The 22,522-nt window shown below is 46.0% G+C and overlaps 1 pseudogene; it reads left to right on the top strand.

The window, feature by feature from the left end:
• Positions 1 to 10,148: 10,148 nt before the first annotated feature.
• On the top strand, positions 10,149 to 21,455 carry LOC119403610 (acetylcholinesterase-like; annotated as a pseudogene).
• The last annotated feature ends 1,067 nt before the right edge of the window (positions 21,456 to 22,522 follow it).

The following is a 22,522-nucleotide window of genomic DNA, read 5'->3' as shown; positions in this document are numbered from 1 at the left end:
AAGAAGCCTTCGTCCTGCAGTCGACTACAACCGGCTGACAATGATGATGATACAAAAAGCAGTTAACCCTCTCGTGCATGAATTAAATCCAGAGGATGCAAAAATTATTTTTGGCCTGAAAGTATTACTGGAGGCCACAAAGATCATGAAAAAAATTTATTTCAAGTAATCAAAAGCCTCTGTATCAAATTCTGATGTGTCCCCATATGAGGACATCATGCCGTAAGCTGATATGAGTCCTTGGTATCAGTACACATGAAATTTATCTAGAACACTCAAAGAAACAATTACATTTCAAACTGAAATGACGCGGTAGATGTTCTCGAGGAAGCCCTTGCACCAGGGCTTGTTGAAGCGCGTTAGCACGCACAGGCTCGCTGTCATCCCTCTCTTCTTCTGAGCTGCTGGAAGTTCCAAAGTCGGTTAGTAGCTGCTCTCAATCATCCGCCTCGGAATCGTCATCAGAGTCAGATGAGTGGTCCAAGAGAGCATCGATTTCTTCCCTGGACAGTCCTCTCTTAGAAGACGTCTTAGAAAAGTATCGCTTTTCCTACGGTCTACGGACGCGCGAGAAGCGCGATACACATCCAAAAACTCCTGCAAAGGAGACTCAACCGCGCACGTAAAGCGGGGGAAAATACAAGTGCTTTCAGCTGAGACCTGGCTTTTTGCGGGCGCTTTTTTATTTGGTGTCCCTGTAGATGAGTCTACACCTTCATGCATAATGTCCCCACTTGAGGACACTTGTTCTATTCCTTCTATAAAGCGCATAGTCGAGAAAAAAATGTCAACAAAAGGAGCTGGTATTATTCAAGAGTTGTTCTTTTAACACATATTTTTTATAGTTCAAAAGCACCATAGCCGGTCGAGCAATTATTTTTTTGTTTTTTACGAACATTCAGTGACCTCAAACATGCCTACACTCCGCAAGAACCTCGAGCTTCAAGAAACATGGACAGCAAGCGTCACCTTTGAAACAAGTTAGGAACATTGGCGGGTTCACAATTGAGGACAACATGCGGCTAATGCTTCGCTACGAGTAACTGGACGACTTTTGTAGTAGGATAAATACCTGTCCTCATATGAGGCCCGTATGCATGAGAGGGTTAATACAGAGTTGACAAAAATGCAGAACTAACAGGGTTCTTTGTGCATTGACCTCAGACGACTCGAAGGCGAAAGCCATCTTTTTCTTCTCAGTCAACGCATGATGACGTCAGATATTTTTGCCATCTCTGATGTCATGCTGACGTCATATGGTGACGTCATCACGTGATGATGACTGTTTTCATCACTCGTGCTGTGCCCGACGCCGGTGGACACTGACGGTCAATCTTCGCGTTTGATGAGGCATCTAAGGCTTTCTCCTTATTACATCGTTAACATTAACGCTACCTTGCATTCAGACTACTAATTTAGGTGATAAAATGCATGTTGAATGCATTACTAACAATGTCAATCGCGTGCGGCGTATTCGACACCAGAACTTATTTTAAATGCGAAGCATTTCTTCGCGAACCTTTGGCACTTTGAGCATTTCTATCTACGTGTCTATCTATCTATCTGTCTAGCTGCCTACGTCTGGGTGCTCTCATGATCGCCTCCTTAACTTGGTGTAGACGAAAACTGGGATGGGAGGCTAAGAAGATTTGATGAATATGACTGTCGGGTCATGACATGAATAACGTGAAAATCCTGTCGCGTACAGCGTCACACCCATTCCTCCAGACACGTGTGGCACATACTCGTTTACCACGGGCCGCGGTGTACGGGTATGTGCCACAGGTGATTGAGAGTTTATATCTATCCAAGAACAGCGAGAACAGACATTGGTAACTTAAATGCAAGAGCGTTAAGAAAAACTGACATCGGCAGTGTTGACCCAACGAATAGAAAAGATGAAAATTAGAATCGCAGCAGGAATCGAACCCAAGCATTCTGCGTGGCAATCAGGTATGCTACCACAGAGGCACGCCAGGCCTATAAACTGGTTTGGAAAACAGCCTATGCAGGCGCAATATCAGAGCAACGTCAATTGTGGTTGTGGTGCTTGCTATCTAATTCTACAAGAAAGCAATAAACACAACATATGTACTCCTACGATGCAGGCGTAATATCAGGTTAACATGTGTGGTTCCAGTGTTGGCTCCTCTTTTGTAACAGTCTAATAAACATTAGGTTTGTATTCCTATGACTCAGCAAGCTATATTGAAGCGTTGCTCGACCCCGGAGGAATACATTAGCGAAGATTGTGTATTATATTCTTATAATTGCACCAAGGTAAATGTAACTGGTAGCGAAGTTTCCATAGAAGCCTATATGTTCGGAAAATGGCAGTGCATCAGCTGCTCATGGGCTCATCACCTGTAATACTCCACAGCGGGATTAAAGTAAACAACAGCGTACCTCTCATGTTTGCAGCGTTGTATATTTGCTTTGCGCATGCACAGGGGCCTTAAAGAGCACATTGCTTGTGTGCTTCAGTTCTAACCAAAAGAAGTGACGCCTGGTCACGCCAAAATGATGACATTTCAGTTTTATTCAGTGGTTACAATATCGCAAATATTATCACGCCCTACACAATGAGCAACAAGTTCGCAATAAGTACAAAAAGTTCGTACACTACGTGCGCGATGTTTTGTCTTATGTTGGGTTAAATTAACCTTACATGTAACGTATACAGGCATGCGAATTGTAATTCACTTGTGTGATATCTGCTTGTTTGTTTACTCTTCTACCACGCTACATTACATATGTTGACGTGATTCCTTGCCTGTATAACGCCTGTAAAGGGTATTTTCGCGCAGGAGTGTCAAGCATCGGCGAGGCTCTGGGTAGAATACACGACTGCCACGCAGACGGCCTGAATTCAAGTCGCACCCGTTCCTGGATATTTTTTACAGCGAAAGCTGTTATCAGATCACAACAACAGTGCCGTGGTTGTCCGCCGCCGCCCGCGTCCGTAACCGCTATCGCGCGAAATAAGAAAAGAAACATCGCTGATCCCTCTGTCATAGGAATCGGTATAACACGAAAGCGAAACGTGTCTTCACAGACGGATAAGGTGGAAACAGGGGCTAGTTGGTACGTCTTCATGCGTGTAGTGCGCTGCCAGTGGACACGGACGAGAAAAAAAAAAAACGAGGAAAACAACGCAGGGTGATGCGCAACTGTTCGCGCATCACCTCGCCCATGTCCACTGACAGCGCACTACAGGCATGTTCACAGACGGAGCTGAGCGTTTGTTATGCATTTTTTGGACACAAGAGCGAACGAATGAATCCTATAGCAACAAATTGTAATGTGACTCGAAGAACGGCAAGCTGCTTGAAACTCGCAACGCGCTGCTCGAGCAGGAAATACGCATGCAAAGAACATACACAGCATGATCGTGAATTAAGAACTGCCATTGCTCGAGAGTTAAAGCATACTGCTCAAACACAAATGAGGACGCACGAAACGAACACACAAGTGTACACAAGATGAGCGCAAACTAACTGTCACAGTTGTAACTTATTTGTGTTAGCAGCGCGCTCCTTTGGCAAAAGCGGCCGCTGCTGTGAGTGAAGTGACTTTCATGCTCTCTGTAACATCAACGCAAACTTGCGGTGTGAGCACAAGACGTACAAACCACCCCACATCACGAGATAAGCGCGCGAGCACGAGTGACCAAGCCCTGTGGAGGCGCGCGCGCATCACAACGCGCGGGGTGACGACCTTAAAAGCGCACCCTTCAAGCCGTTTGCACCATCTCGCCAGTGATAACGAAAACACGCTAAAGTGCCACCGATATCTGAGTACCGCCAACGGTAAATGGTTTATATAAATACCTCGCCGTTAGTGCGCTGATGAATGTGCCGTCTGTGGCCGGGTCTGTTCGTGACACGCGCTGCGGAGCGAGAGGTCATAGGTTTGACTCCCGGAGACGGTACTTTTTCGTGTTGTTTTGTCGTTGGCTTCTGTTAGTGTATATTTTACAACGTCATATCCGTGACGGAAATACGTCAGTGGAGCCGTGGTGGACGCCGGCATAAAGCACTTTCGTGTTAAAAATGAAATAAATAAAAAGATATCCAGGATCGGGTTGGATTTGAAGCCGAGCCCTCTGCGTGGCAATCGAGTATTCTACCACAAAGCCACGTTGGTGCCAGTACCTCCTTTATAAGAAAACCCTATGCAGGCGTCATCTCTGCCAAGGAATCGCGTTAACATGTGTAATATAGCATGGCAGAAGAGTAAAATAAAAACCAGCTGTCACACAATGCTAATTGCGCAACGAGTGTGCGGTTTAAAGCTCCGCCCCCCCCCCCCCCCCCCCCCCCCCCCCGCTGCAAAGTGCTCAGCCGTAATTCTTTATCGTCATCAGCCGCATGCAGGACCACCAAAGTGCAACTAATGCCTCATAATGCCTCACAGATGCGTCGCGGGTACTTCGCTTATGGTGCTTCCCTCATATTCCTTTTTTCGCCTTTTCGGAAATTCTCCTGCCGCACTATTCATCGCCGATCCATGGTGGGTTGAGCCATTCTTCTAGGAACCAACCAACCCTGTACACAAATATTATGATTTATGGGATAGTGAATACCTTGCATGTGTACTTGTATTAAAAGACCAAAGTAAGTTTAGAACGGGCTCTAGAGAGGCTGCTCTTCGAGCTTTCGCTGTGACTGTGCTGGAAGTTGCGCACAGGCCTGGCGTTTTCTTTTCTCATTGCGCGCGATAGTGTTTACAGACATCGGCGGCGGCGGCGGCGGACAGCTATACGCAACCAAGATCGGTTGTTGTGATTTTGTACAGCTTTCGCTGTAAAGAAAAGGACTCCACAGAGTGAGTGTTAGCTGAAGGGTTCTCCATGTCTGGCGCAGAGGTGTCCGGCTTTCGGTTGGCATGACCTCATTTGCTGCATTTGCAAGCGTGGCCTTCGTCCACATTTTTAACTATCTTCAGTATAGCAAACGTCCTTGTAGCGAGGGTGAGCCAGTATTGCATGTGCTGGAGTATATTCCATTTCAAAGCCAGGGAACCTTGTCGTAAGGCTGTGCAGAAGCCCCTTTGCAAATAATGTGGCTTTGTCACTTTCAGACACACGCATATGCAGCACCCCTTGTACACAATGCACGAGGCGTATCACATGGGAATTTGTAGGATAGCGCATAGCACTCACCGCGAAGCTCGGTCGTTGCTTGATCGAGAGACTGCAACGCTTTTACAGTCGCAGCTGAAATTTTCTATTCTCTGGAGCTCAAATTGTCCACATCAGATCTGAAAAGTCCAACTGAAACGATGGTGTCGTATTCGCTGTACCAGTGTGTGCAAAAGCGATCACTGAAAACTAGGGCGAACTGCATGTCTTTTTGGATCTCCCCATGCCATGCACGTGCACTCGCTCTCCTCTTGTAACGACCCGCAAGCGATCGACTCTTCGCACAAATCTGAGAAACACATGCCAGTTTTCTTATTGGCGACATTTCTAAAGAGCTGCAGGTTATGAGAAAAACAGAGGTTCTCACAGTGGGATTTGGCATCAGTTGAAAAACGTGTCAGTAATAAGGTAAGTCAGATGTTGTCGGATGACCACAGTCTTCCATCACGTCTCGTTGAAATTGAGCCGCGTTTTGTACAGCATGTTCTTGTGGAATCAATTTACAGACAAGGGCGTATACATGCTGTGTGAAGTCACTATTCGTCATGTGGGCCGTGACACACACGTAACTGTCACCGGATCTCGGTGTCCAACCATCTGTCGCTAAATTGAATCACATGGCACCACAGTTGTCAAATAGGTGCTGCAATCGCTTCTTCAGTTCATTTCACCGTTTTGGTTGCCTACAAATTCTGAACGACCGTTCGGGAAAATTTATTCCGCGACTCAACGACGTGCTCCTAAATGGCAAAGTCGATCATCTCGATGAAGCTTTCCTCTTCTACCATGCCGTATGACTGCAGGCCGCGCGAAATGAACGCTGCCATATTGATCAGCTCTTGCGCTTTCGTCGATGACGGCAGTTGATTCTTCCAAAATAAGCTGGCCACGGTCGGCTGCCATGACGGTCTCTTTGACTCCTTTTCTTCTTCGGCAAACAGCAAAGCAGTTTGCCGAAAATGCAATTCTAAGTACTCTTTGTGCTTGTCTTGATGGTTCTCCAAGTTGGAGGCGAGCGTCGTCGTTGTACTATTAGCAGCTCTCAACACGACTCTGCAGGTATCTCGCTGCGCTGTGCTTTCAGCGGGCACTCTGAGGAAAAAATTTGCATGTCGGGTTCATTTAGGCGTGCTGCCAAGACACACACGTGGTCGACGCCATGTTCACCTACGGCTGCTGCAGTCATTGACAGCGCAAGGTAAGCCTAAATATGAATACGCGGAACTGAAGTTGGGGAAAAACAAAGCGAAAAAATCACACCATCTCCGCTAAAGGGGACCATGAGGCGATGGGAAGCAGCATTTCGGAATGTCGAGCCCGCATTTCAGAGGGGAAGTGGAGAGGGGGAGGCGAAGTGGAGAGGGAGGAAGTGTGGGAGGGGAAGGTGAGAGGGGGAAAGTGGGAGAGAAGGTGTGTGGAGTGGGTAAGCGCATGCGAAGTAAGGGTGGTCACGCCGCACACCACCACCACCACCGGTTTGAACTCCACCATAAGTTGCTTCGCATCTGAAAGAAAACTGTACACCCAAGCGGCGCCGTCCTAGCAGTTAGCTTATGAGTGACGGTTGCCGTGCGCATGGCAGTGATGCAAAACAGTATGGCCTTAGAAATTTAAAATTGTTGCATGACAGCCATGACAAATAATTCGTAGCTTTCGACATATGTGTTTGCAGCAGCCATCCGGAGCTTTCGGCTGCTTAACCACAAGCACTGGATAATTCGGAAATATCGAATACCCGAATTGGAAACGACGCAAAGAAGGTGACATTTCGAAAGAATATTCGCCCCTTTCACATAAAAGGGTGAACCATACGTAGGGCTACCACAAAATGAAAGATCAGTTTATGTATATTGCAACATCTCATTACTTAAAGCAGCATGCTTCCCGTCAATAACGGAACTTCCTTTCTAAAGACGTATAGAGGTTTGATTCCTATGTTGAAGTTCCTGTATGGTAGGTGACGATTCTAGATTACACACAACATTCTCTCGATGATCCATTCTAACGGAAATCACAATGTAAAGCAGTTGGGCGAGGTGCACAGATGCGTCTCGTAAAAGTGTGCCTTGTTCACTGTTTATGGAGACGCGGTTTGGGACAGAGGAAGATTTATGCAGACATTTGCCAATTGGTCACGTTGTGAATGTTTGAGTTTGAGTTTATTCAACCACGTGACAAGTACATGAAAATACACTGTATACGTGGTTTGGTGCGAAGGGAAAAAAGCTGCATTTCACAGCTTGACTGGCCCCTTCACCCTGAAAAAAATCTGAATTACTAAGTTACAAAAATTACAAAAATTAAAAGAAGTTAAAGAAATTGTCTTACGCGTGCGTTAGTTTTCATGTGGAAGTGCGCTATGTGTAACACACACTGACGGACTAAAGAACCAGGAAGAAAGAAGAAGTGAGCCACGTGCGTTGACTTGTTCTTTCTTCGTCGTTCTTCAGGCCTTCGGTAGGCGTTACACTTACGCATGAACGTGCATTAAATTTGCTTACACATGAGCTGTTCTCACGTGCCATCTTCACAGCCTCAGCGATCAATCGGGTACGATCATCCCTGCGTTTGTACAGCGTCACTGTGTCCTCGAAGAGAGGCGTGCAGTTGCAGGCAGTACAATGCTGTGGAAGAAATCCACCTTTCCCAATTTTAACCGTGTTAGCATGCTTCCTTATTGGGTCATTTAGACATCTTCTGGTCTGTGCGACGTAACATGCACCACAGGATTCTCCTTGTCTTAGTCCTACGTTCACACTATAGCAATCATCTTGACACAGCTCTGCCTCTCCCTAACAAGCCGTTCAGTGGCGAGTATTTCGCTTGCGCTCAAGACAACGTGTTATACGGCGCTGCGTCTCCAGAGAGCAACGTTTGTTAACTATCCTCCAGATTGCTTTGGTCCACCTCCAAGTTCTCTCCTCACCAGGAGTGCATTTCCTCAGTACTCTATTGACACTTTTGCGATCGGCCTGATTGTTAGAAGGCCATAGCCTCGGAGTGAAGGAAAGAAGTGGAAATTTTAAGGGCTCGTTTTTCTATGTTATACACAATATTAATGAGCACTAACTGACAAAAATGCCAGGGAAAGTATTGGGGATCTTTTTAGTAGTATATGTAAGGTAACTGTAAAGAAAGAAAAGTGGGCGAAAAGATAGCTTGCCGCGGGCAGGGACCGAACCTGCGACCTTCGAATAACGCGTCCGAAACCAACTGAGCTACCGCGCCGGCCATCCCCCCGTCCACTTTATGGGGTATATATGTGCATTTAAACGTGGGAGCGTCAGTCAGCGCCACCAGTAGCCATGACGGCGAGTGTGGAACACACTTTTTCTGCCGGTTGGCGTCACGTAGCACGTGAACTTAATACGACCTGGCAGCTGACCAATAATCCCGCGCACACCACCTCAAAGCATCAAGTCTGCCAGAACGAGACCCTCACTATGAATGAAGGAAAGAAGTGGAAATTTTAAGGGCTCGTAAACTCGTAAACTGGCTTGGAGTAAAATTGTAAGAGACGCGAAATCAGGAAAAGCATCGACCACATTTTGTAGGAACGAAATATAGCCACTGATATAGCTAGTCACCATGAGTTCACGTGCTACGTGCTACGTGCTAGACCTTATTTAAATTGTATGACAAATGCAGCAGCGTTTCTTATGTTGATTGCTAGAATGGTTACTTGTTAAGCTTCGTTTTTTTTTTTGCTTTGTTATCCAAGTTTCTCGTTCATAGTTTTACAATTCCCATGCTCAAGTGTACCTGCTCTAACCACTTCCTGTATTGGCCTGTACAAAGGCCTACAGTATTGGTAAATAAAAGAAAAATAAGAAATTAAGATTTAGGCGTACGAAATACACCTACGCTGTTCCACGGCTCTCTCAATTTGTCGTATTAGGTAATATTAATTTTCTTTGTTTCCAAGAAGATTGCGACAAGGACTAGCGATCTTGGTAGACAAGCGAGACCAAAGCCGACCTCACATTCCGGCATTCCCACTTACCTGAGGGCCTCTTAAGGCATTTATTAAAGCGCATAGCTTTGAATGGCTCTATCACCTGTTCGCGCGGTCAGTGGTGGAGTGTCATGCTATCAAAGGTGGGACAAAGGTGCCGAGTAAAAGGTTGCGCTTTAGGGCAGCCGAATTGTAGGGCGCGTTTTTTGCTTCACGCAGGCGCTAAAAGCATCATGCATGAATTACGGATGACATTTTTATCGGTAAAGTCAGACTTCGTCACCTTGGTTGGACATCTCGGGCTCTTGCTAAGTTTGCTATAAGAGGCAGTGTATGGAAATTCGGAAGATGGAAGCGATTTCAGTTTTAGACATGACTTTCGTAACATATTCATCATAATGCGACGTTGGCGATGTCTTTACTCACCATTATATGGAATGCTATGTTGCCCTTTCTTGTTAGGGAGCTTTTCATCGTCTTTTCTGTTTTTGCGGAGTGTCATCTTCGATCGGTTGTGCCAATTATAATAGCATGGTTAACTCTGATAATTTACAATATAACCTAACGTGAGATGCGCGGCTGCTGAGTTGCTCTGAGGTCCGGCTTAATACACGTTGCAAGATTCTTTTGGCGACAGCAGTTTCATTCTTATGGCGCTAGAGTACAAACAGACTCGTGTATGATGCTTTTTGTGCATAGTAATTGAACCCTACCAGCCTCAGGAATTCTAGCAATTCCCTTTAGAAAGAAGCTGTCATAAACAGTCAGTTGCCTCTTGATGCTAAACAGCGCCATTAATTTCCAGCCAGTGCTTCGTAGGAAACAGTCATAAATTAGTATTGCAGAGCCTTAATCCGAAAAAAACTGACACATATTTGGTCTTTGTCTACTGAATTTCTTCTTTAAGGCTTTGGAGTTGAGGAGTCACTGATAGATGGTAGCTGCGCAGTATGAGTGGCTATATTTCGTTCCTACAAAATGTTGTCGATGCTTTTCCTGATTTCGCCTCTCTTACGAATTTACTCCAAGCCAGTTCATCAACGAGCCGCAATGGTGATGAGTGTAGCGCTTCTGGCGCGCCTCGTTGCATCCGTGCTGACTGCCACGGCCGACGATGCACTCGTGGAGAGGCAGACCACGGAAGGCACAGTTCGCGGCAGGGTTGTGCGTGTCCTGAACAAGACTGTTCCTTGGTATTCCGTTCGCCCAGCCACCTGTAGGTCAGCTCCGGTTTAAACCTCCGCTCCCCAAAACACCTTGGGCGGGCACCGTGGACGCCACCGCTGGAAACACAGCCTGCCCACAGGTGAGGGATGCGTGAGTACCACAAGGGCATACTTAACCTTGCAAAGTATGAGTATGACACACGCGGACAAGAAACAGCTCTCTGAAGAGCCAACTAGTGGCTAAGCTGGCAATGGATTAGGCACGAAATGCCTTTAACACTGTTGTGGAAGGCCTCAATAGTTCAGCGATTTAAGTTAGAGGCAGCAGCCTATTTGTCTCGTCTTGACGACAAACAGCTCTCTCAGTGGTCTTCACTTGCCCTGTCTCGCATCAGCTAATTTTGTGTTATGCGTGCGTTATCAACCCACCCCACCCCACCAGCCAGTTTTCTGGTTTCCCATACTACGCATTCCTTCCCATTCCCACCCATTCTGCAACTACGTATTACACTGCCTGCCAATCTGCAATTGCGTTATTTTAACTTGTGCTGCAACACGGGTTACCCCAGGTGTGAACTAGGCGAGATAGCAACGAAGAACGCCAAACCCATGGGAATAACCTACGGCACTTTCGAAATAAAAAAAAATACGTTTTAAGTCCCCACGTGTGATGCCACCTACAAACTATATGTCTTGCGATAGTCAGCGCTATTGCCAGATTTGAACGTCATTAGGATTACTCCATATACAGAATAAATCCAGTGCATACAAATTAAGTCCGCCGACCGGACGTGGAATGGCCACATTGATGCAATAACATCTAAAGCATCTAAAACACTTGGATTCATCAGACGCCACTTGCACGGCCGCTACATAAAAAAACAGGTGCGGCCTGCTGCGTCGCGTCGCCGTCAATGGGCGAGCGCGGGTCGGCTGAGTTGACAGTTGCAGCAGCTGTTTTGGGTGAGGGCGCCACTAGTACGGTACTCAAGGCAGACGCAGGTTCGTGTTACTATTTGGTCGCCTCAGGATTTATGCGTGTCCGTGTGCTTTTTCGTGTGCTTTCTCGTGTTTTTCTTGTATGCGACCGCGCGTGTGGGCATCTTGCCTCATGTTTCCTGCGCCTGAGTACAGTTTACTGGTGCGCGCGTGCGTATCAGGCGGTTTTTTCTAGCGGTGTGATGCCGTGAAGCTGTTGTGTGCCGCTGTTGAACTCGAACGCGCGAAAAGATGCTACTGTGAAGTACGACGTATTCCCATGCGATCTGCCCCGCCACGGTGGTCTAGTGGTTATGGCGCTCGACTGCTGACCCGAAGGTCGCGGGATCGAATCCCGGCCGCGGCGGCTGCATTTTCGATGGAGGCGAAAATGTTTGAGGCCCGTGTACTTAGATTTAGGTGCACGTTAAAGAACCCCAGGTGGTCGAAATTTCCGGAGCCCTCCACTACGGCGTCTCTCATAATCATATCGTGGTTTTGGGACGTTAAACCCCAGATATTATTATCCCATGCGATCTACAGTGTCGGGAAGCGTAATATTCGTAGCAGAGCACTTCTTTTTGTCACAAACGAGCGCTAAAACAGGCGCTCGCCTCCGCATCCTGACGACAGCATCAATCACCACCCGATTGTCCCCTCCACAGGGCGCGCACAACGGAAGAAAAAGAGAAAAACAAGCTTCAAAAGGTGCTCTGGGCATGCCCTCACCCTCTCCACCGAAGACGCCGTCGCGACAGCTTAACGCCCGCGCACATAGGCGTGCGCAGGGGGGGGGGGGGGCAAAGGGGGCGAGAAGGGGGGGCGCAAAGTCAGCCCTATACATTGTAGGGGGGGCGATAGGGGGGGCGCAAAGGCAGCCGCATACATTGACATAATAGGGAGGGGGGGCGCTGCGACGAACCTTCGCCCCCCCTGAAGGGCAACCCTGCGCACGCTTATGCCCGCGCAGATAGGGAGAATTCAAGAAATCGAAGTGGAACCGACTGTTTCCGCAGGTGAACCGGCGCGACGAATCCCTTTCCCATAGCTGTTGCTGTGCTACGTGCTACGCGCCTAACAATCACTTGAAATGTTCGCGAAAACGGGAAGGACCCAAACGAGAGACGATGGAGGGTAGGAGAGGATGGTGAAGTCGGCGAAGAAGTTATGTTGTTCGACTGAGTCGTGTAGTGGGGTCAGTCGATCTTGGAGAATCGAGTGATGACGGCTGGGGAGCACTGTTTTGAAGTGTGTCGCCGAATGACGATGATCAGAGCTGGAGCTCGTTTGAGTGTTTCCTGGAAGAGAAATATTCCAGAAACGTTCGAAGAATTGTGGGCTGCACACGTTTGGTGAATATTCAAGGCTTTAAGTGTTCTTGGATAGTTTCGAATAGATGAGAGCACATTTGTAGCACAGTAACTTTGTTCCCGTTGTTTTAAACACCATCTAAGTGATGTAAGTTGTAATTGATACCTGCCGAGTGTGCAAGTTCGTGTGATGCTAGTACTGCCTTAACTGATAATACATTTTGTTTCTGTTATCAACTCTTGGCTCTATCTCGGTCTTCCGACCACAACCGGCAATCGTTGGCGCACTGAAATACCTGCATTTAAATTGTGTGCGCTTGACGTGGTGCGTTTTGGTGGGCCGATACGTAAGCCCTTGGAATCTGCCCGGCGACTGCCTGCCAATTAATGGGATCAGTGATTCAGTGATACTATTCACTTCAGATGAGTCAAACGGGCAGTATTCATGGAGAGTATTGAGGCCCACTCTACAAAACATTGGTACTCCTAGGGTAAAATGTTCACATATGGGGGGTAATCGGCGCTTCTAATAACGACTTCAATATTCAACCTGTAATGCGCAACTATAAAACGCGTTATCTACGGCCTGATTGGAGTAAGTATCGCGCGTACAAACGCGACTGTCGAGGTGCTTCTCCGTGAACAGCTGTACCGGTGTGGTGGCGCCAGAGCGGGCGCAAGAAGAACTAGGCCCCAGACGCCGTATCGGCGCCACGCAGCAGGTAGTACATGTTTTTTTTTTTATGTAGCGCCCGTGCCACTTGCATCAAGCTAACTGGAAGACAAAACTTATAGCATGCACCTCACTGGTTCGCTCTAAACTATAATATTCCTCATTAATTTGGAAACCAAATTAAATACACATGACTTTTAAACTAGAGTCGATACAAAATAAAGCTGCCCAATTTATAACTAGAAACTACTTACGGCATTCGAGCATCACGAATATCAAGGCATCACTGAACGTCCCATCACTAGAGAAAAGAAGATGGTTGGCATTGCTATCTCATTTTCACGCGCTTTACTTTAATAATTCGCCATTTGCTGCCTCCTACCTATTGCCTGCCTATCGCATTTTCCCGCGTCTAGATCACCCTTTCAAAGCTTTAGTTCCATACACGTGTACTAACCTTTTAAAAGACTCACCACTGTTGTGTGCCATCCGTCATTGCAATGATCTAGCATATAATGCTGTGTCTATAAGCACCCACGACTCATATCTACAAATTTGAAATAGTTCGCTTAATATCGCTGGAAAATTTTGTTTTAACCCGCATGTCTAAACCTTGTAATATCTGTTGTATGCGCTAGTGTCTGCTTCATTTATGCTGCTGTTAACGAGTGTACATCTGTTTCACTGTAGCCTCCCCCCATGTTCACTGTAACATGCACCCCCTCCAATGTAATGCCCGTCAAGGGCCTTTAGCGTGCGTGAATAAAAACATCAGGCCTAGGCGGAAAGCGCAGCACAGTCACAGCGAAAGCTAAAGAGCGGCATTTCTAGTTGGAAGGGTAGCGCTAGTAGACACGGACTAGAGGAAGACACACGGACACAGAGACGGAAGCGCCTGCCGTCGGTGTGTCCGTGTGTCATCCTATAGTCCGTGTCTACTAGCGCTACCTTTGCAAGTATGAATTTCCAACTCGCCCGAGAAACGGCATTTCTAGAGCCCGTTTTAAACTCTCTGGGGGCTACACTAGCTACACTAGTGAAATAGGGAAGCAGCCACAATGCCATTTTTCGTCATTCTGCAGAGAACCGTGGTACGCGCTAAACATCTATAAGGTATTACGTGCACTTTAATGATGCTGTGCCTGATCACGGTGAAGAATTATGGCAGACCCCTTTGTAATGGGCTGGAAGCATTTAACAACCCACTCGTTGCGCAATTCGCATTGTGTGACGCCTGGTTACAGAATTCGCGTTGTGTGACACCTGAATGTTATTTTACTCTTCTACCGCGCTATATATTACATATTTTATTGTGGTTCCTTCCCGACATGAAGCCTGTATAGGGTCTTTTAGTGAAGCATTTTCAAGCGCCGTGATGATCCTGAGGTAGAATACTGGGCTCCCACGCAGAGGGCCCAGGTTCGAACCTCGTTCAATCCTGGATATTTCTGTTATTTCGTTTTTCCTCTCCTTTTTCGCGCGATAACAGTTACGGACACCGGCGTCGGCGGACAACTACGGCGCCAAAAACAGCCGCTATTGTGATCTCATAACGGCTTTCGCTGTAAAAGATTTAAGTGTGACTGGTCGTGTTCGTGCACCGGCTATATCGAGTAGATACGAAATATTCCATTGAAACGTTTACAGTCATTTGCGTGAGGGCATAGAGCTTGTGAATTAGATACCACTTTTGATATCTAGTGTCCCTCGGGGCCCGGTAGTTAACTGAAGCATATAAGTTTTGAGTTCATCGAAGTTTCGACCTGTAACAATAGAGTCCTGTGCCACTGCTTTCGGCAATTTCTCCGCCGTGTCCGCACGATGCCCTCTTAAACTAGCATTATTTGGTAGTTTTGCTTCGCCAGTGCATTGCGTGCGACGGTATTATAGATTTTTTTTAGATTTCTTATATCTCTCTTAGCGTTCGAGCGTATAAAATGATATCTTATTCGGAAGTTCAGTACACTCCATCTAGTAAGTCTATAAGCGTTTCCAAAGGAGCTCTTGAATCTATACTGTATAGTAGGTACACTAAGATGACCAGCCGCACTTAAGCCTTTTATCTAGAAACTTTCAACCGCTTCGATTGCGAAGTTCTGATGTTCTGTTGCTACTCAATGTGTTATATATTTCTTTAAACAATGCAATGAGGTAATACGATGGCGGGCATTGCGTGGAGATGGCTGCACGCAATGCTCCCGCTCTCCCTTTCCATCCTCTTCACGCGAGCAAATTTTCTGGACGACCCGGGCACTCATCCCATCCATCTTTTTGCTCTCTCTACCACCCTTACTCCCGTACTTGGCACGCAGATCAGCCTAATACAACTGTCACACAGCGCAACTTAAGTGCACTTTGAGGGAGTGCACTTCACCGGTAGTGTCATTTGTATGCTGTCACACAGGAACGCTTAGTGAAACTTGCTGCTAAGTACACTCGCCGGCAAGTGCGTTCGCCAAACTCACTTCGCTGCGACGGAGTGTCTAGCCTCGGTAGCAGTGGCTTGCAAATAAATACGCTAATGCAAAACGTGGTGATCAAAACTGTCGTTCTAGTTATTAGGAATACTGCCATCTATTCAAACAAATTATGCCACAACAAAAAACCTCGCTACTCTCGCACTCGGGCAGTTTGCGGTCGTGGCCGCTAGGGGGATGCAGGAGCACATGCCGTGCAATGGCCGCGTCCGTCGCGTTGTTGACTTCCTTGCGCATGTGTTGGTCAGTCATTCTTTAGTCATTTGTGATGGCGTGTGCCACGGGTGCCACTTCCACGAAGACAACGTGGTCCGACGCAGAGACGCGGGTGCTCATACGCCTTTGGGAGGAGCAAATGAATGCTGCCAAAACACGCTCCAAACACCCGTCACCACTAGGCGTCTCTTCTGCACCGGAGTCCGCCATTTTTGTTTTCGATTCGTCTACGACATGACACTGTCTTACCTCTGCTCGTGATGACCAATGATGTTATGCGGTTGCAAGATTTACTTCATTTGCGTGCAAAGTTGATTGTAAATTATGTTCATGCCTGTTATACGCAATTAAACAGCGAGCATTGCCAAAAATAACAAATCTATGTTGCGCTACTAAACTAACAATCGCCACTGCCATCATTTCCAGAGCACACTTCTCTTTCTCGTGTAGCAGCGCGCCGCCAAAGTGACACTCTGTGAGCGTAAGTGCACTCGCTCAAAATGACACTAAATTTGCCAGTGTGACCGGGGTACTCAATAGCCTCTTCTTGTCCGTTCTTTACCATGCACCTTTGCCCGCTTGATTTCACTTCCCTTCTCCGCTTTCGTGGTTGCGGGGAGAGTCAGCAAGGCGTAGAGAAACACGCTGCTCAGGAAGGCAGTTGCTCATCTTGAATACAGCGAATGCACACGATGACGAACACGAAAGAAACAGCGCTCTTTTCAAGATGATACCAACCAACTTGCCCAAATCACCTTTCTCCTAAGGCAGTTGCTGTTTTGAAGATAAGTGCACTTGTGTAGAAGTTTCCTCCAGCGACATACCGTGCTGAAGGATTTCACACCACTTTGGCGTGGAAATATCTTAAAGGATCTCCGTTTTTCAAATGGAACGAACTGTTAGCACTACAATGAAAATCCTTATAAAATCAATATACTTAGGTACGTTGTGTTTGTGGTGAACTTGTTGCTAGTGATATGCTATCGGTAGATCTGGATTTTTATGTGAAGCATTATTTATGCATGAAACACTAAGGCCCACAAAAGAAGTCACAGATTTCTTTCTGTCCATCATATTTCGTGCCCATTCAGGTGCTGACGGAAGGAATCACACTGGGCAATTTAAGCTTCTCAGAGGACTGTCTCTACCTGAACGTATGGGTCCCCGAGGCCGCCAAAAGCCCGGGCTCTCGGCGGCCTGCGCTTGCATGGATCCACGGAGGTGCATTTACTCTCGGTAGCGCCAATCAGGCCAACTACAGCGGAGTCTTTCTCTCTGCGCTGGGAGATGTAGTCGTCGTGTCAATGAATTACCGTCTTGGCATCTTGGGCTTCATGAGTGCCAATTCTCCCGAGGCACCAGGTAACGTTGGCCTGTTGGACCAGAACGTGGCTCTGAAGTGGGTTCAGCGCAACATCGAACACTTCGGAGGTGACCCAGAGCGAGTGACGTTGTTTGGAGAAAGCGCTGGCTCGATGTGTATACACGCGCACATAATGTCGCCATTAAGCGAGGGCCTCTTCAAGAGGGCAGTCTTGATGAGTGGCACAATGTATAGCCTAGACACGTAGGACACTGTCGAAGAAAGCCTGGCGAAGGCAGAAAAGGTCGCAAACGTCGTCGGATGCTCAAGCGGTGGAACTATCGAGCTGGCGTCCAATGCGGAAGAAATCGTACACTGCATGAGAAACAAATCTGCCGACGAGCTCTTGAAGGCTTCTCTAGAGATCACGGCACCAAAACTTGCCCCTTTTGCGCCCACTTATCACGATGAGTTTCTGCCGCGAAATCCAATAATGGCCATGAAGCGCGGTTTCTTCTCATCTGTGGATGTCTTAGCTGGCGTGACTTCCGACGAAGGAGCTGCGTTTCTCCTCTTCCCTGTGGTTCGTGAGCTTTTGGCCGAAGACCTTAAAGATTTCCCGCAGGAGGAACTCGTTAAATCTCTTCGCGCCGCATTATGGCGACTGCTGAAGGACGACGTGCCGGATGTGCTGCATACTTACACTGAAAAAGTGGCTGAAGGCGACAATACCGCGCTGAGACGTCAGTACATCGACTATGTGTCGGACAGAGTGTTCAACTGTCCCTTGCAGTTCTTTGCGGAATATTATAGCAAAAGCGGCCACACGGTATTTTCCTACGTGTTCGCCCACAAGTCGATGATATTCCCACTTCCTGCGTGGATGGGAGTGCCCCACGGAACAGACGTAGCCTTCACGTTCGGTCACCCCTACGCAGCAGATCCTGATTCCCCTGATGGACGTATGACTGAAGCCTTTATTCGGATGCTATTCACCTTCAGCGAAAACGGGTATGTTGTTTTCCTTCTTTTTAGGAATGACGAACTGAATTTTTTCGGCAGTGCGACTGTTATATAATTAACATGCTTGTGCTGCAACAATAAATAAACAACAAAGGCTATGTAAAACAATGAAATGAGCATGTCGATGCATATCTGTATGGATGCTGTGTTACTGATGATTTTCATAGTTTGTTCGCATAATTTAAACGCATGTGCTCGAGCTCACAGAATGTGTCAAGGCTAACAAATATACGTGCTAACATATTAGCATAATGGCCCATGCACCCTAAGGATATTTGTTGCAATTTGCGCAGTATTTATACTGATATATTGAAACCGCAAGAGACGTTTCTATGTGAGCTTCGTCTAATCTTGTAAAAATTCAAGAAAAACCAATTTTGTAAAATATCTGGAGCAATCAGGCGATTTAGTGGAGACTACAATGGAAACAAGTCAGGAAATTATTCGAATTAAAATATTCCACTTTCTAGCAAGCGAAAATAAATCAAATTTCAATAATAATAATAATAATATTAATATCTGGGGTTTAACGTCCCAAAACGAAGATTTGATTATGAGAGACGCCGTAGTGGAGGGCTCCGGAAATTTCGACCACCTGGGGTTCTTTAACGTGCACCTAAACCTAAGTACACGCGCCTCAAACATTTTCGCCTCCATCGAAAATGCAGCCGCCGCGGCCGGGATTTGATCCCGCGACCTTCGGGTCAGCAGTCGAGCACCATAACCACTAGACCACCGTGGCGGGGCTAAATCAAATTTCAAGGGAACATCATTAAAACCCAATTCTGGTAGGCATGGTTACACTCTGTATCATGCAGTAAGAATTTCGCGAGCCGATATAAACTCACGCAGTGTAGTGACTTTAAGCAAAACTAATAACAGAACATTAAAGAGCGATATATCTGAAATATGCGAAATCATAACATTTTTGTGTTCATGAAGCAAACATTAAGTGGCCAGCATTGTGCAAGCGTGACCGCATACCACAGAGAAAATCTGCGAGATTGCACTGTAAAGTCGTTCAATAACGCTGAACAACTGTGTATTTAAACGACGTCGCCAATATAAGAGAGCATATTTTCTGGTACTTGCCTTTGCCGCTGCCATCTTCAATGAAGCCTCACTCTCGCGTAGCAGTAACCATGAAAAATTCCTTAACAGAGGGTGTGCTGGGGCCGACGTGCGGTCTTGTCTTCTTCGAGGCTGCAGCTTGAACATTTAACCAGTTGCAGCCTCGAAGAAGACAAGGCCGCTTGTCGAAACTTCGGCTGGAGCACACCCCCTGTTCAGGAATTATTTATCACAAGCTGCCATCTTTTCCTGACTCCTGCCTCTTATTTTGGATAGCAGTAACCAGCATCTCACGTATAAGTGTTACTATCAAAACGACAGTACAGCACGAGGGGCCCCAGTCACTCTGTGATTTCCCTTTTTCTCGATTAGATACACAAATCGTATATGTAACATGTAGAGTTGCATGCTTCCCAGTTCATTACATATGTATGCTTAAGCATAAAGACAGTAAAAAAACATATCATTGTTCGTATTCTTTTAATTCTGGGAGTCTGTATTTAAGCCCGCACTAATACGCACCCCGTACTTCCGACTATACTTTCGGCAAAATCAGTATTTACAAGTACAGGCTAAACAAATGATCTATGATTGAGACAAGAGGAGTACAGAAAGAGAGACCAAGCATGTAGCATGGCGGTGAAAAAAACGTACTGTTGGAATTCTACCATATATTGCGCCATATCAGTGCAGTAGCTCAATGAAATCACAAAGGATGTTTCACGTTGGAAAGGGGGTGCCATTTATATTGCAATGATACGGAGAAACAGTGAACTCAAGAGCTGTTGCGAATGTTGAAAAAGCGTTTCTTACATCACTCGCAAAGTAATTGATTTGGCTAATACAACACTTAGGACTACTTCACTAGACAAATGTAATGACGAAGAACCTTGTCGGTAGAGACGAGGAAAAACGCTACTGCTTCAAATATACAGTATACTACACGATGACTCGGCCGACACACAGATGAAACAGGAGAGAAATATCGAACCTGATCAATATAAATATCTTAGTTACCAAAGCGAGACGCCCTACGACGAAGCGAGTTTGAGATTCGGCTACTTCTGCATTTTCGATTAGTGAAATAAACGATGTTGCAGCGGCCGATACTCCATAAACCACTTATACCCAAAATATTTGTTCGTTACTGAGCTTTGTCTAATCGTCATATGAGAGAGCTAGCTTCTGCCCGCTGAACTTATTTACAGCAGTTTAAGTTTATAAGGAGAGGCAACCATGTCAATACAATGCTCAGTGACACTTTTTAGAACAGGTTGGCTTCATTTCATTGATCATTTTATTTTGAGAGAATGGCGTCTGTTTCCCATGACATGGCTTGTTGTTGCTATATTTGAACTTTCGCGCGCGAATGCAATAATGGTTCGGAAAGAAGCCTTCCACACACATTAAACCTAGCAATAGTCACCACACTCAATTAAACTCAAGGGAACTTTCGTTATCCTAAAGTGGAAAGGTAATGAATTCGCAGTTAGGGAAGATACATAGATGGTGCCCTTAAAGTAATCATTTGTGGTGCTTTCTTGATTGCTTCGCTGCCAAAAAAGTTAACATAAGCGCCATGTTTGATGGTACACGAAAAAGCAAAAATATTTCTTAGGAAAATGTAAAATCATACAACATTGCAAAAGCTTTGCCTGTGCATAGGCTACGGTACCCGCGGTGAAGCCTCTATACGATTTGCCTCCCACACAGTCTAGAGTTTTTTTTGTCCCTGCTGAATTGAAATTTTGAAGTGATCATAGCAGTCTACTACTTTTCTTCAAATAATCTTTCTGCGCATACTAATAAATAATCGTTTGTCTTTTCAACAGAATTCCAGAGATTCCCAACAACCAGACGTGGCCACAATACAGCAAGAGCTCGCCAAACATCATATTGATCACCAACTCTCAATTTAATCAGTCGGAAGGATTTAGGACAAGCTACTGTGAACGCTGGAGGCATTTGTACTAAACGTGGCAGTTACCTCGCCAATCAGGATAACTTGTTTGCTTCGAATTATTGGAACTAGAAAATATTAAATTTCGGGCTGACGAGCATCCTTTTTTTTTTGCTGTTTCTGGAATAAAGTGTACCTGAAGTGAATAAAATCATTTCGGAATCTTTTGTTTTTTTCCCTGACACCTGCATGCAATAAAGCGCGTAATTTCAACCCTTTTATGAAAAATCTACCTGCTCTAATGTCGTTCACTGTTGAGTGTACCTACTTCTGGTCACCAGGCCATGAGTTTCGACGTCACATTTTTTTATTATTATTATTTATTAATACTGTAAGCCGAGGCTCATACAGGAGTGGGCATACAAAATAGTACTGCCAAAGCATCCATTTCAAAGAAGACGCATGAGATCAAGAACGACACGGGAACAACTAAATACAATAGACAAGCTCTGTCAAAAAAATAATAAAAATAAAATAAAAAATAAAAGAAATCAGCATCCACACTGGGCACCTAATTAAAAGCCACTTTATACCAAAATGACAAATAAGCGACGCAGTGAGCCACACTCGCGCACGCGTATACACTCAATAACATGCCATCGTAAACGCCCAACAGCATGTGCAAAGAAATGAGCATACAAAAAAAAGAATAAAGCTGCAGCTACAGTGCAAGGACAGAAAACGCGTAGATACTGAGTATGCGGAAGGTTTGATAGCATGCTACACATCGTACCCATGGTTGCGATAACGACTCAATGTGCAACTCGAGTGCCGATACAAAAGCAGCCACAGATTGCGAACAAACAATATCAGTTGGAAGTGAATTTCATAGTTCTAATGTTGAGGGAAAAAAGAGCATTTTAATGTGTTACAACGGGAAATAATTGGCCTAATACATTTGACATGGTTGGTTCTACTAGGACGACGTCCGGGCGGCCCCAAGTAGTCGGACTTGGTTAACTTTGTCAGGTCGTGATAAATTGGACAAAGTAATTTCAAACAAACTATCTTCCTCCGACAAGCGAGCGTAGGTATACCCGATTCGATGCGAAGCGCGGTTACGCTGTCATGTCTGGAATATTTTGTGTATATGAACCTGATGGCCCGGTGCTGAATTTTTTCCAACGCGAGGCATAAATATTTTCGATGCGGGTTGCATACCATGCTGTCGTATTCGAATAGACGCCTGACCAGAGTTTTATAAGCGGTTAATTTCACCGAGGGGGAAGCCGTAGCTAGTTTTCTTA

The sequence above is a fragment of the Rhipicephalus sanguineus genome, chromosome 8 (genome assembly GCF_013339695.2).
Source record: "Rhipicephalus sanguineus isolate Rsan-2018 chromosome 8, BIME_Rsan_1.4, whole genome shotgun sequence".
NCBI classification, from domain to species: domain Eukaryota; kingdom Metazoa; phylum Arthropoda; class Arachnida; order Ixodida; family Ixodidae; genus Rhipicephalus; species Rhipicephalus sanguineus.
Note: the sequence above shows the minus strand (reverse complement) of the source record. Positions and strands in the feature narration are given on the sequence as shown.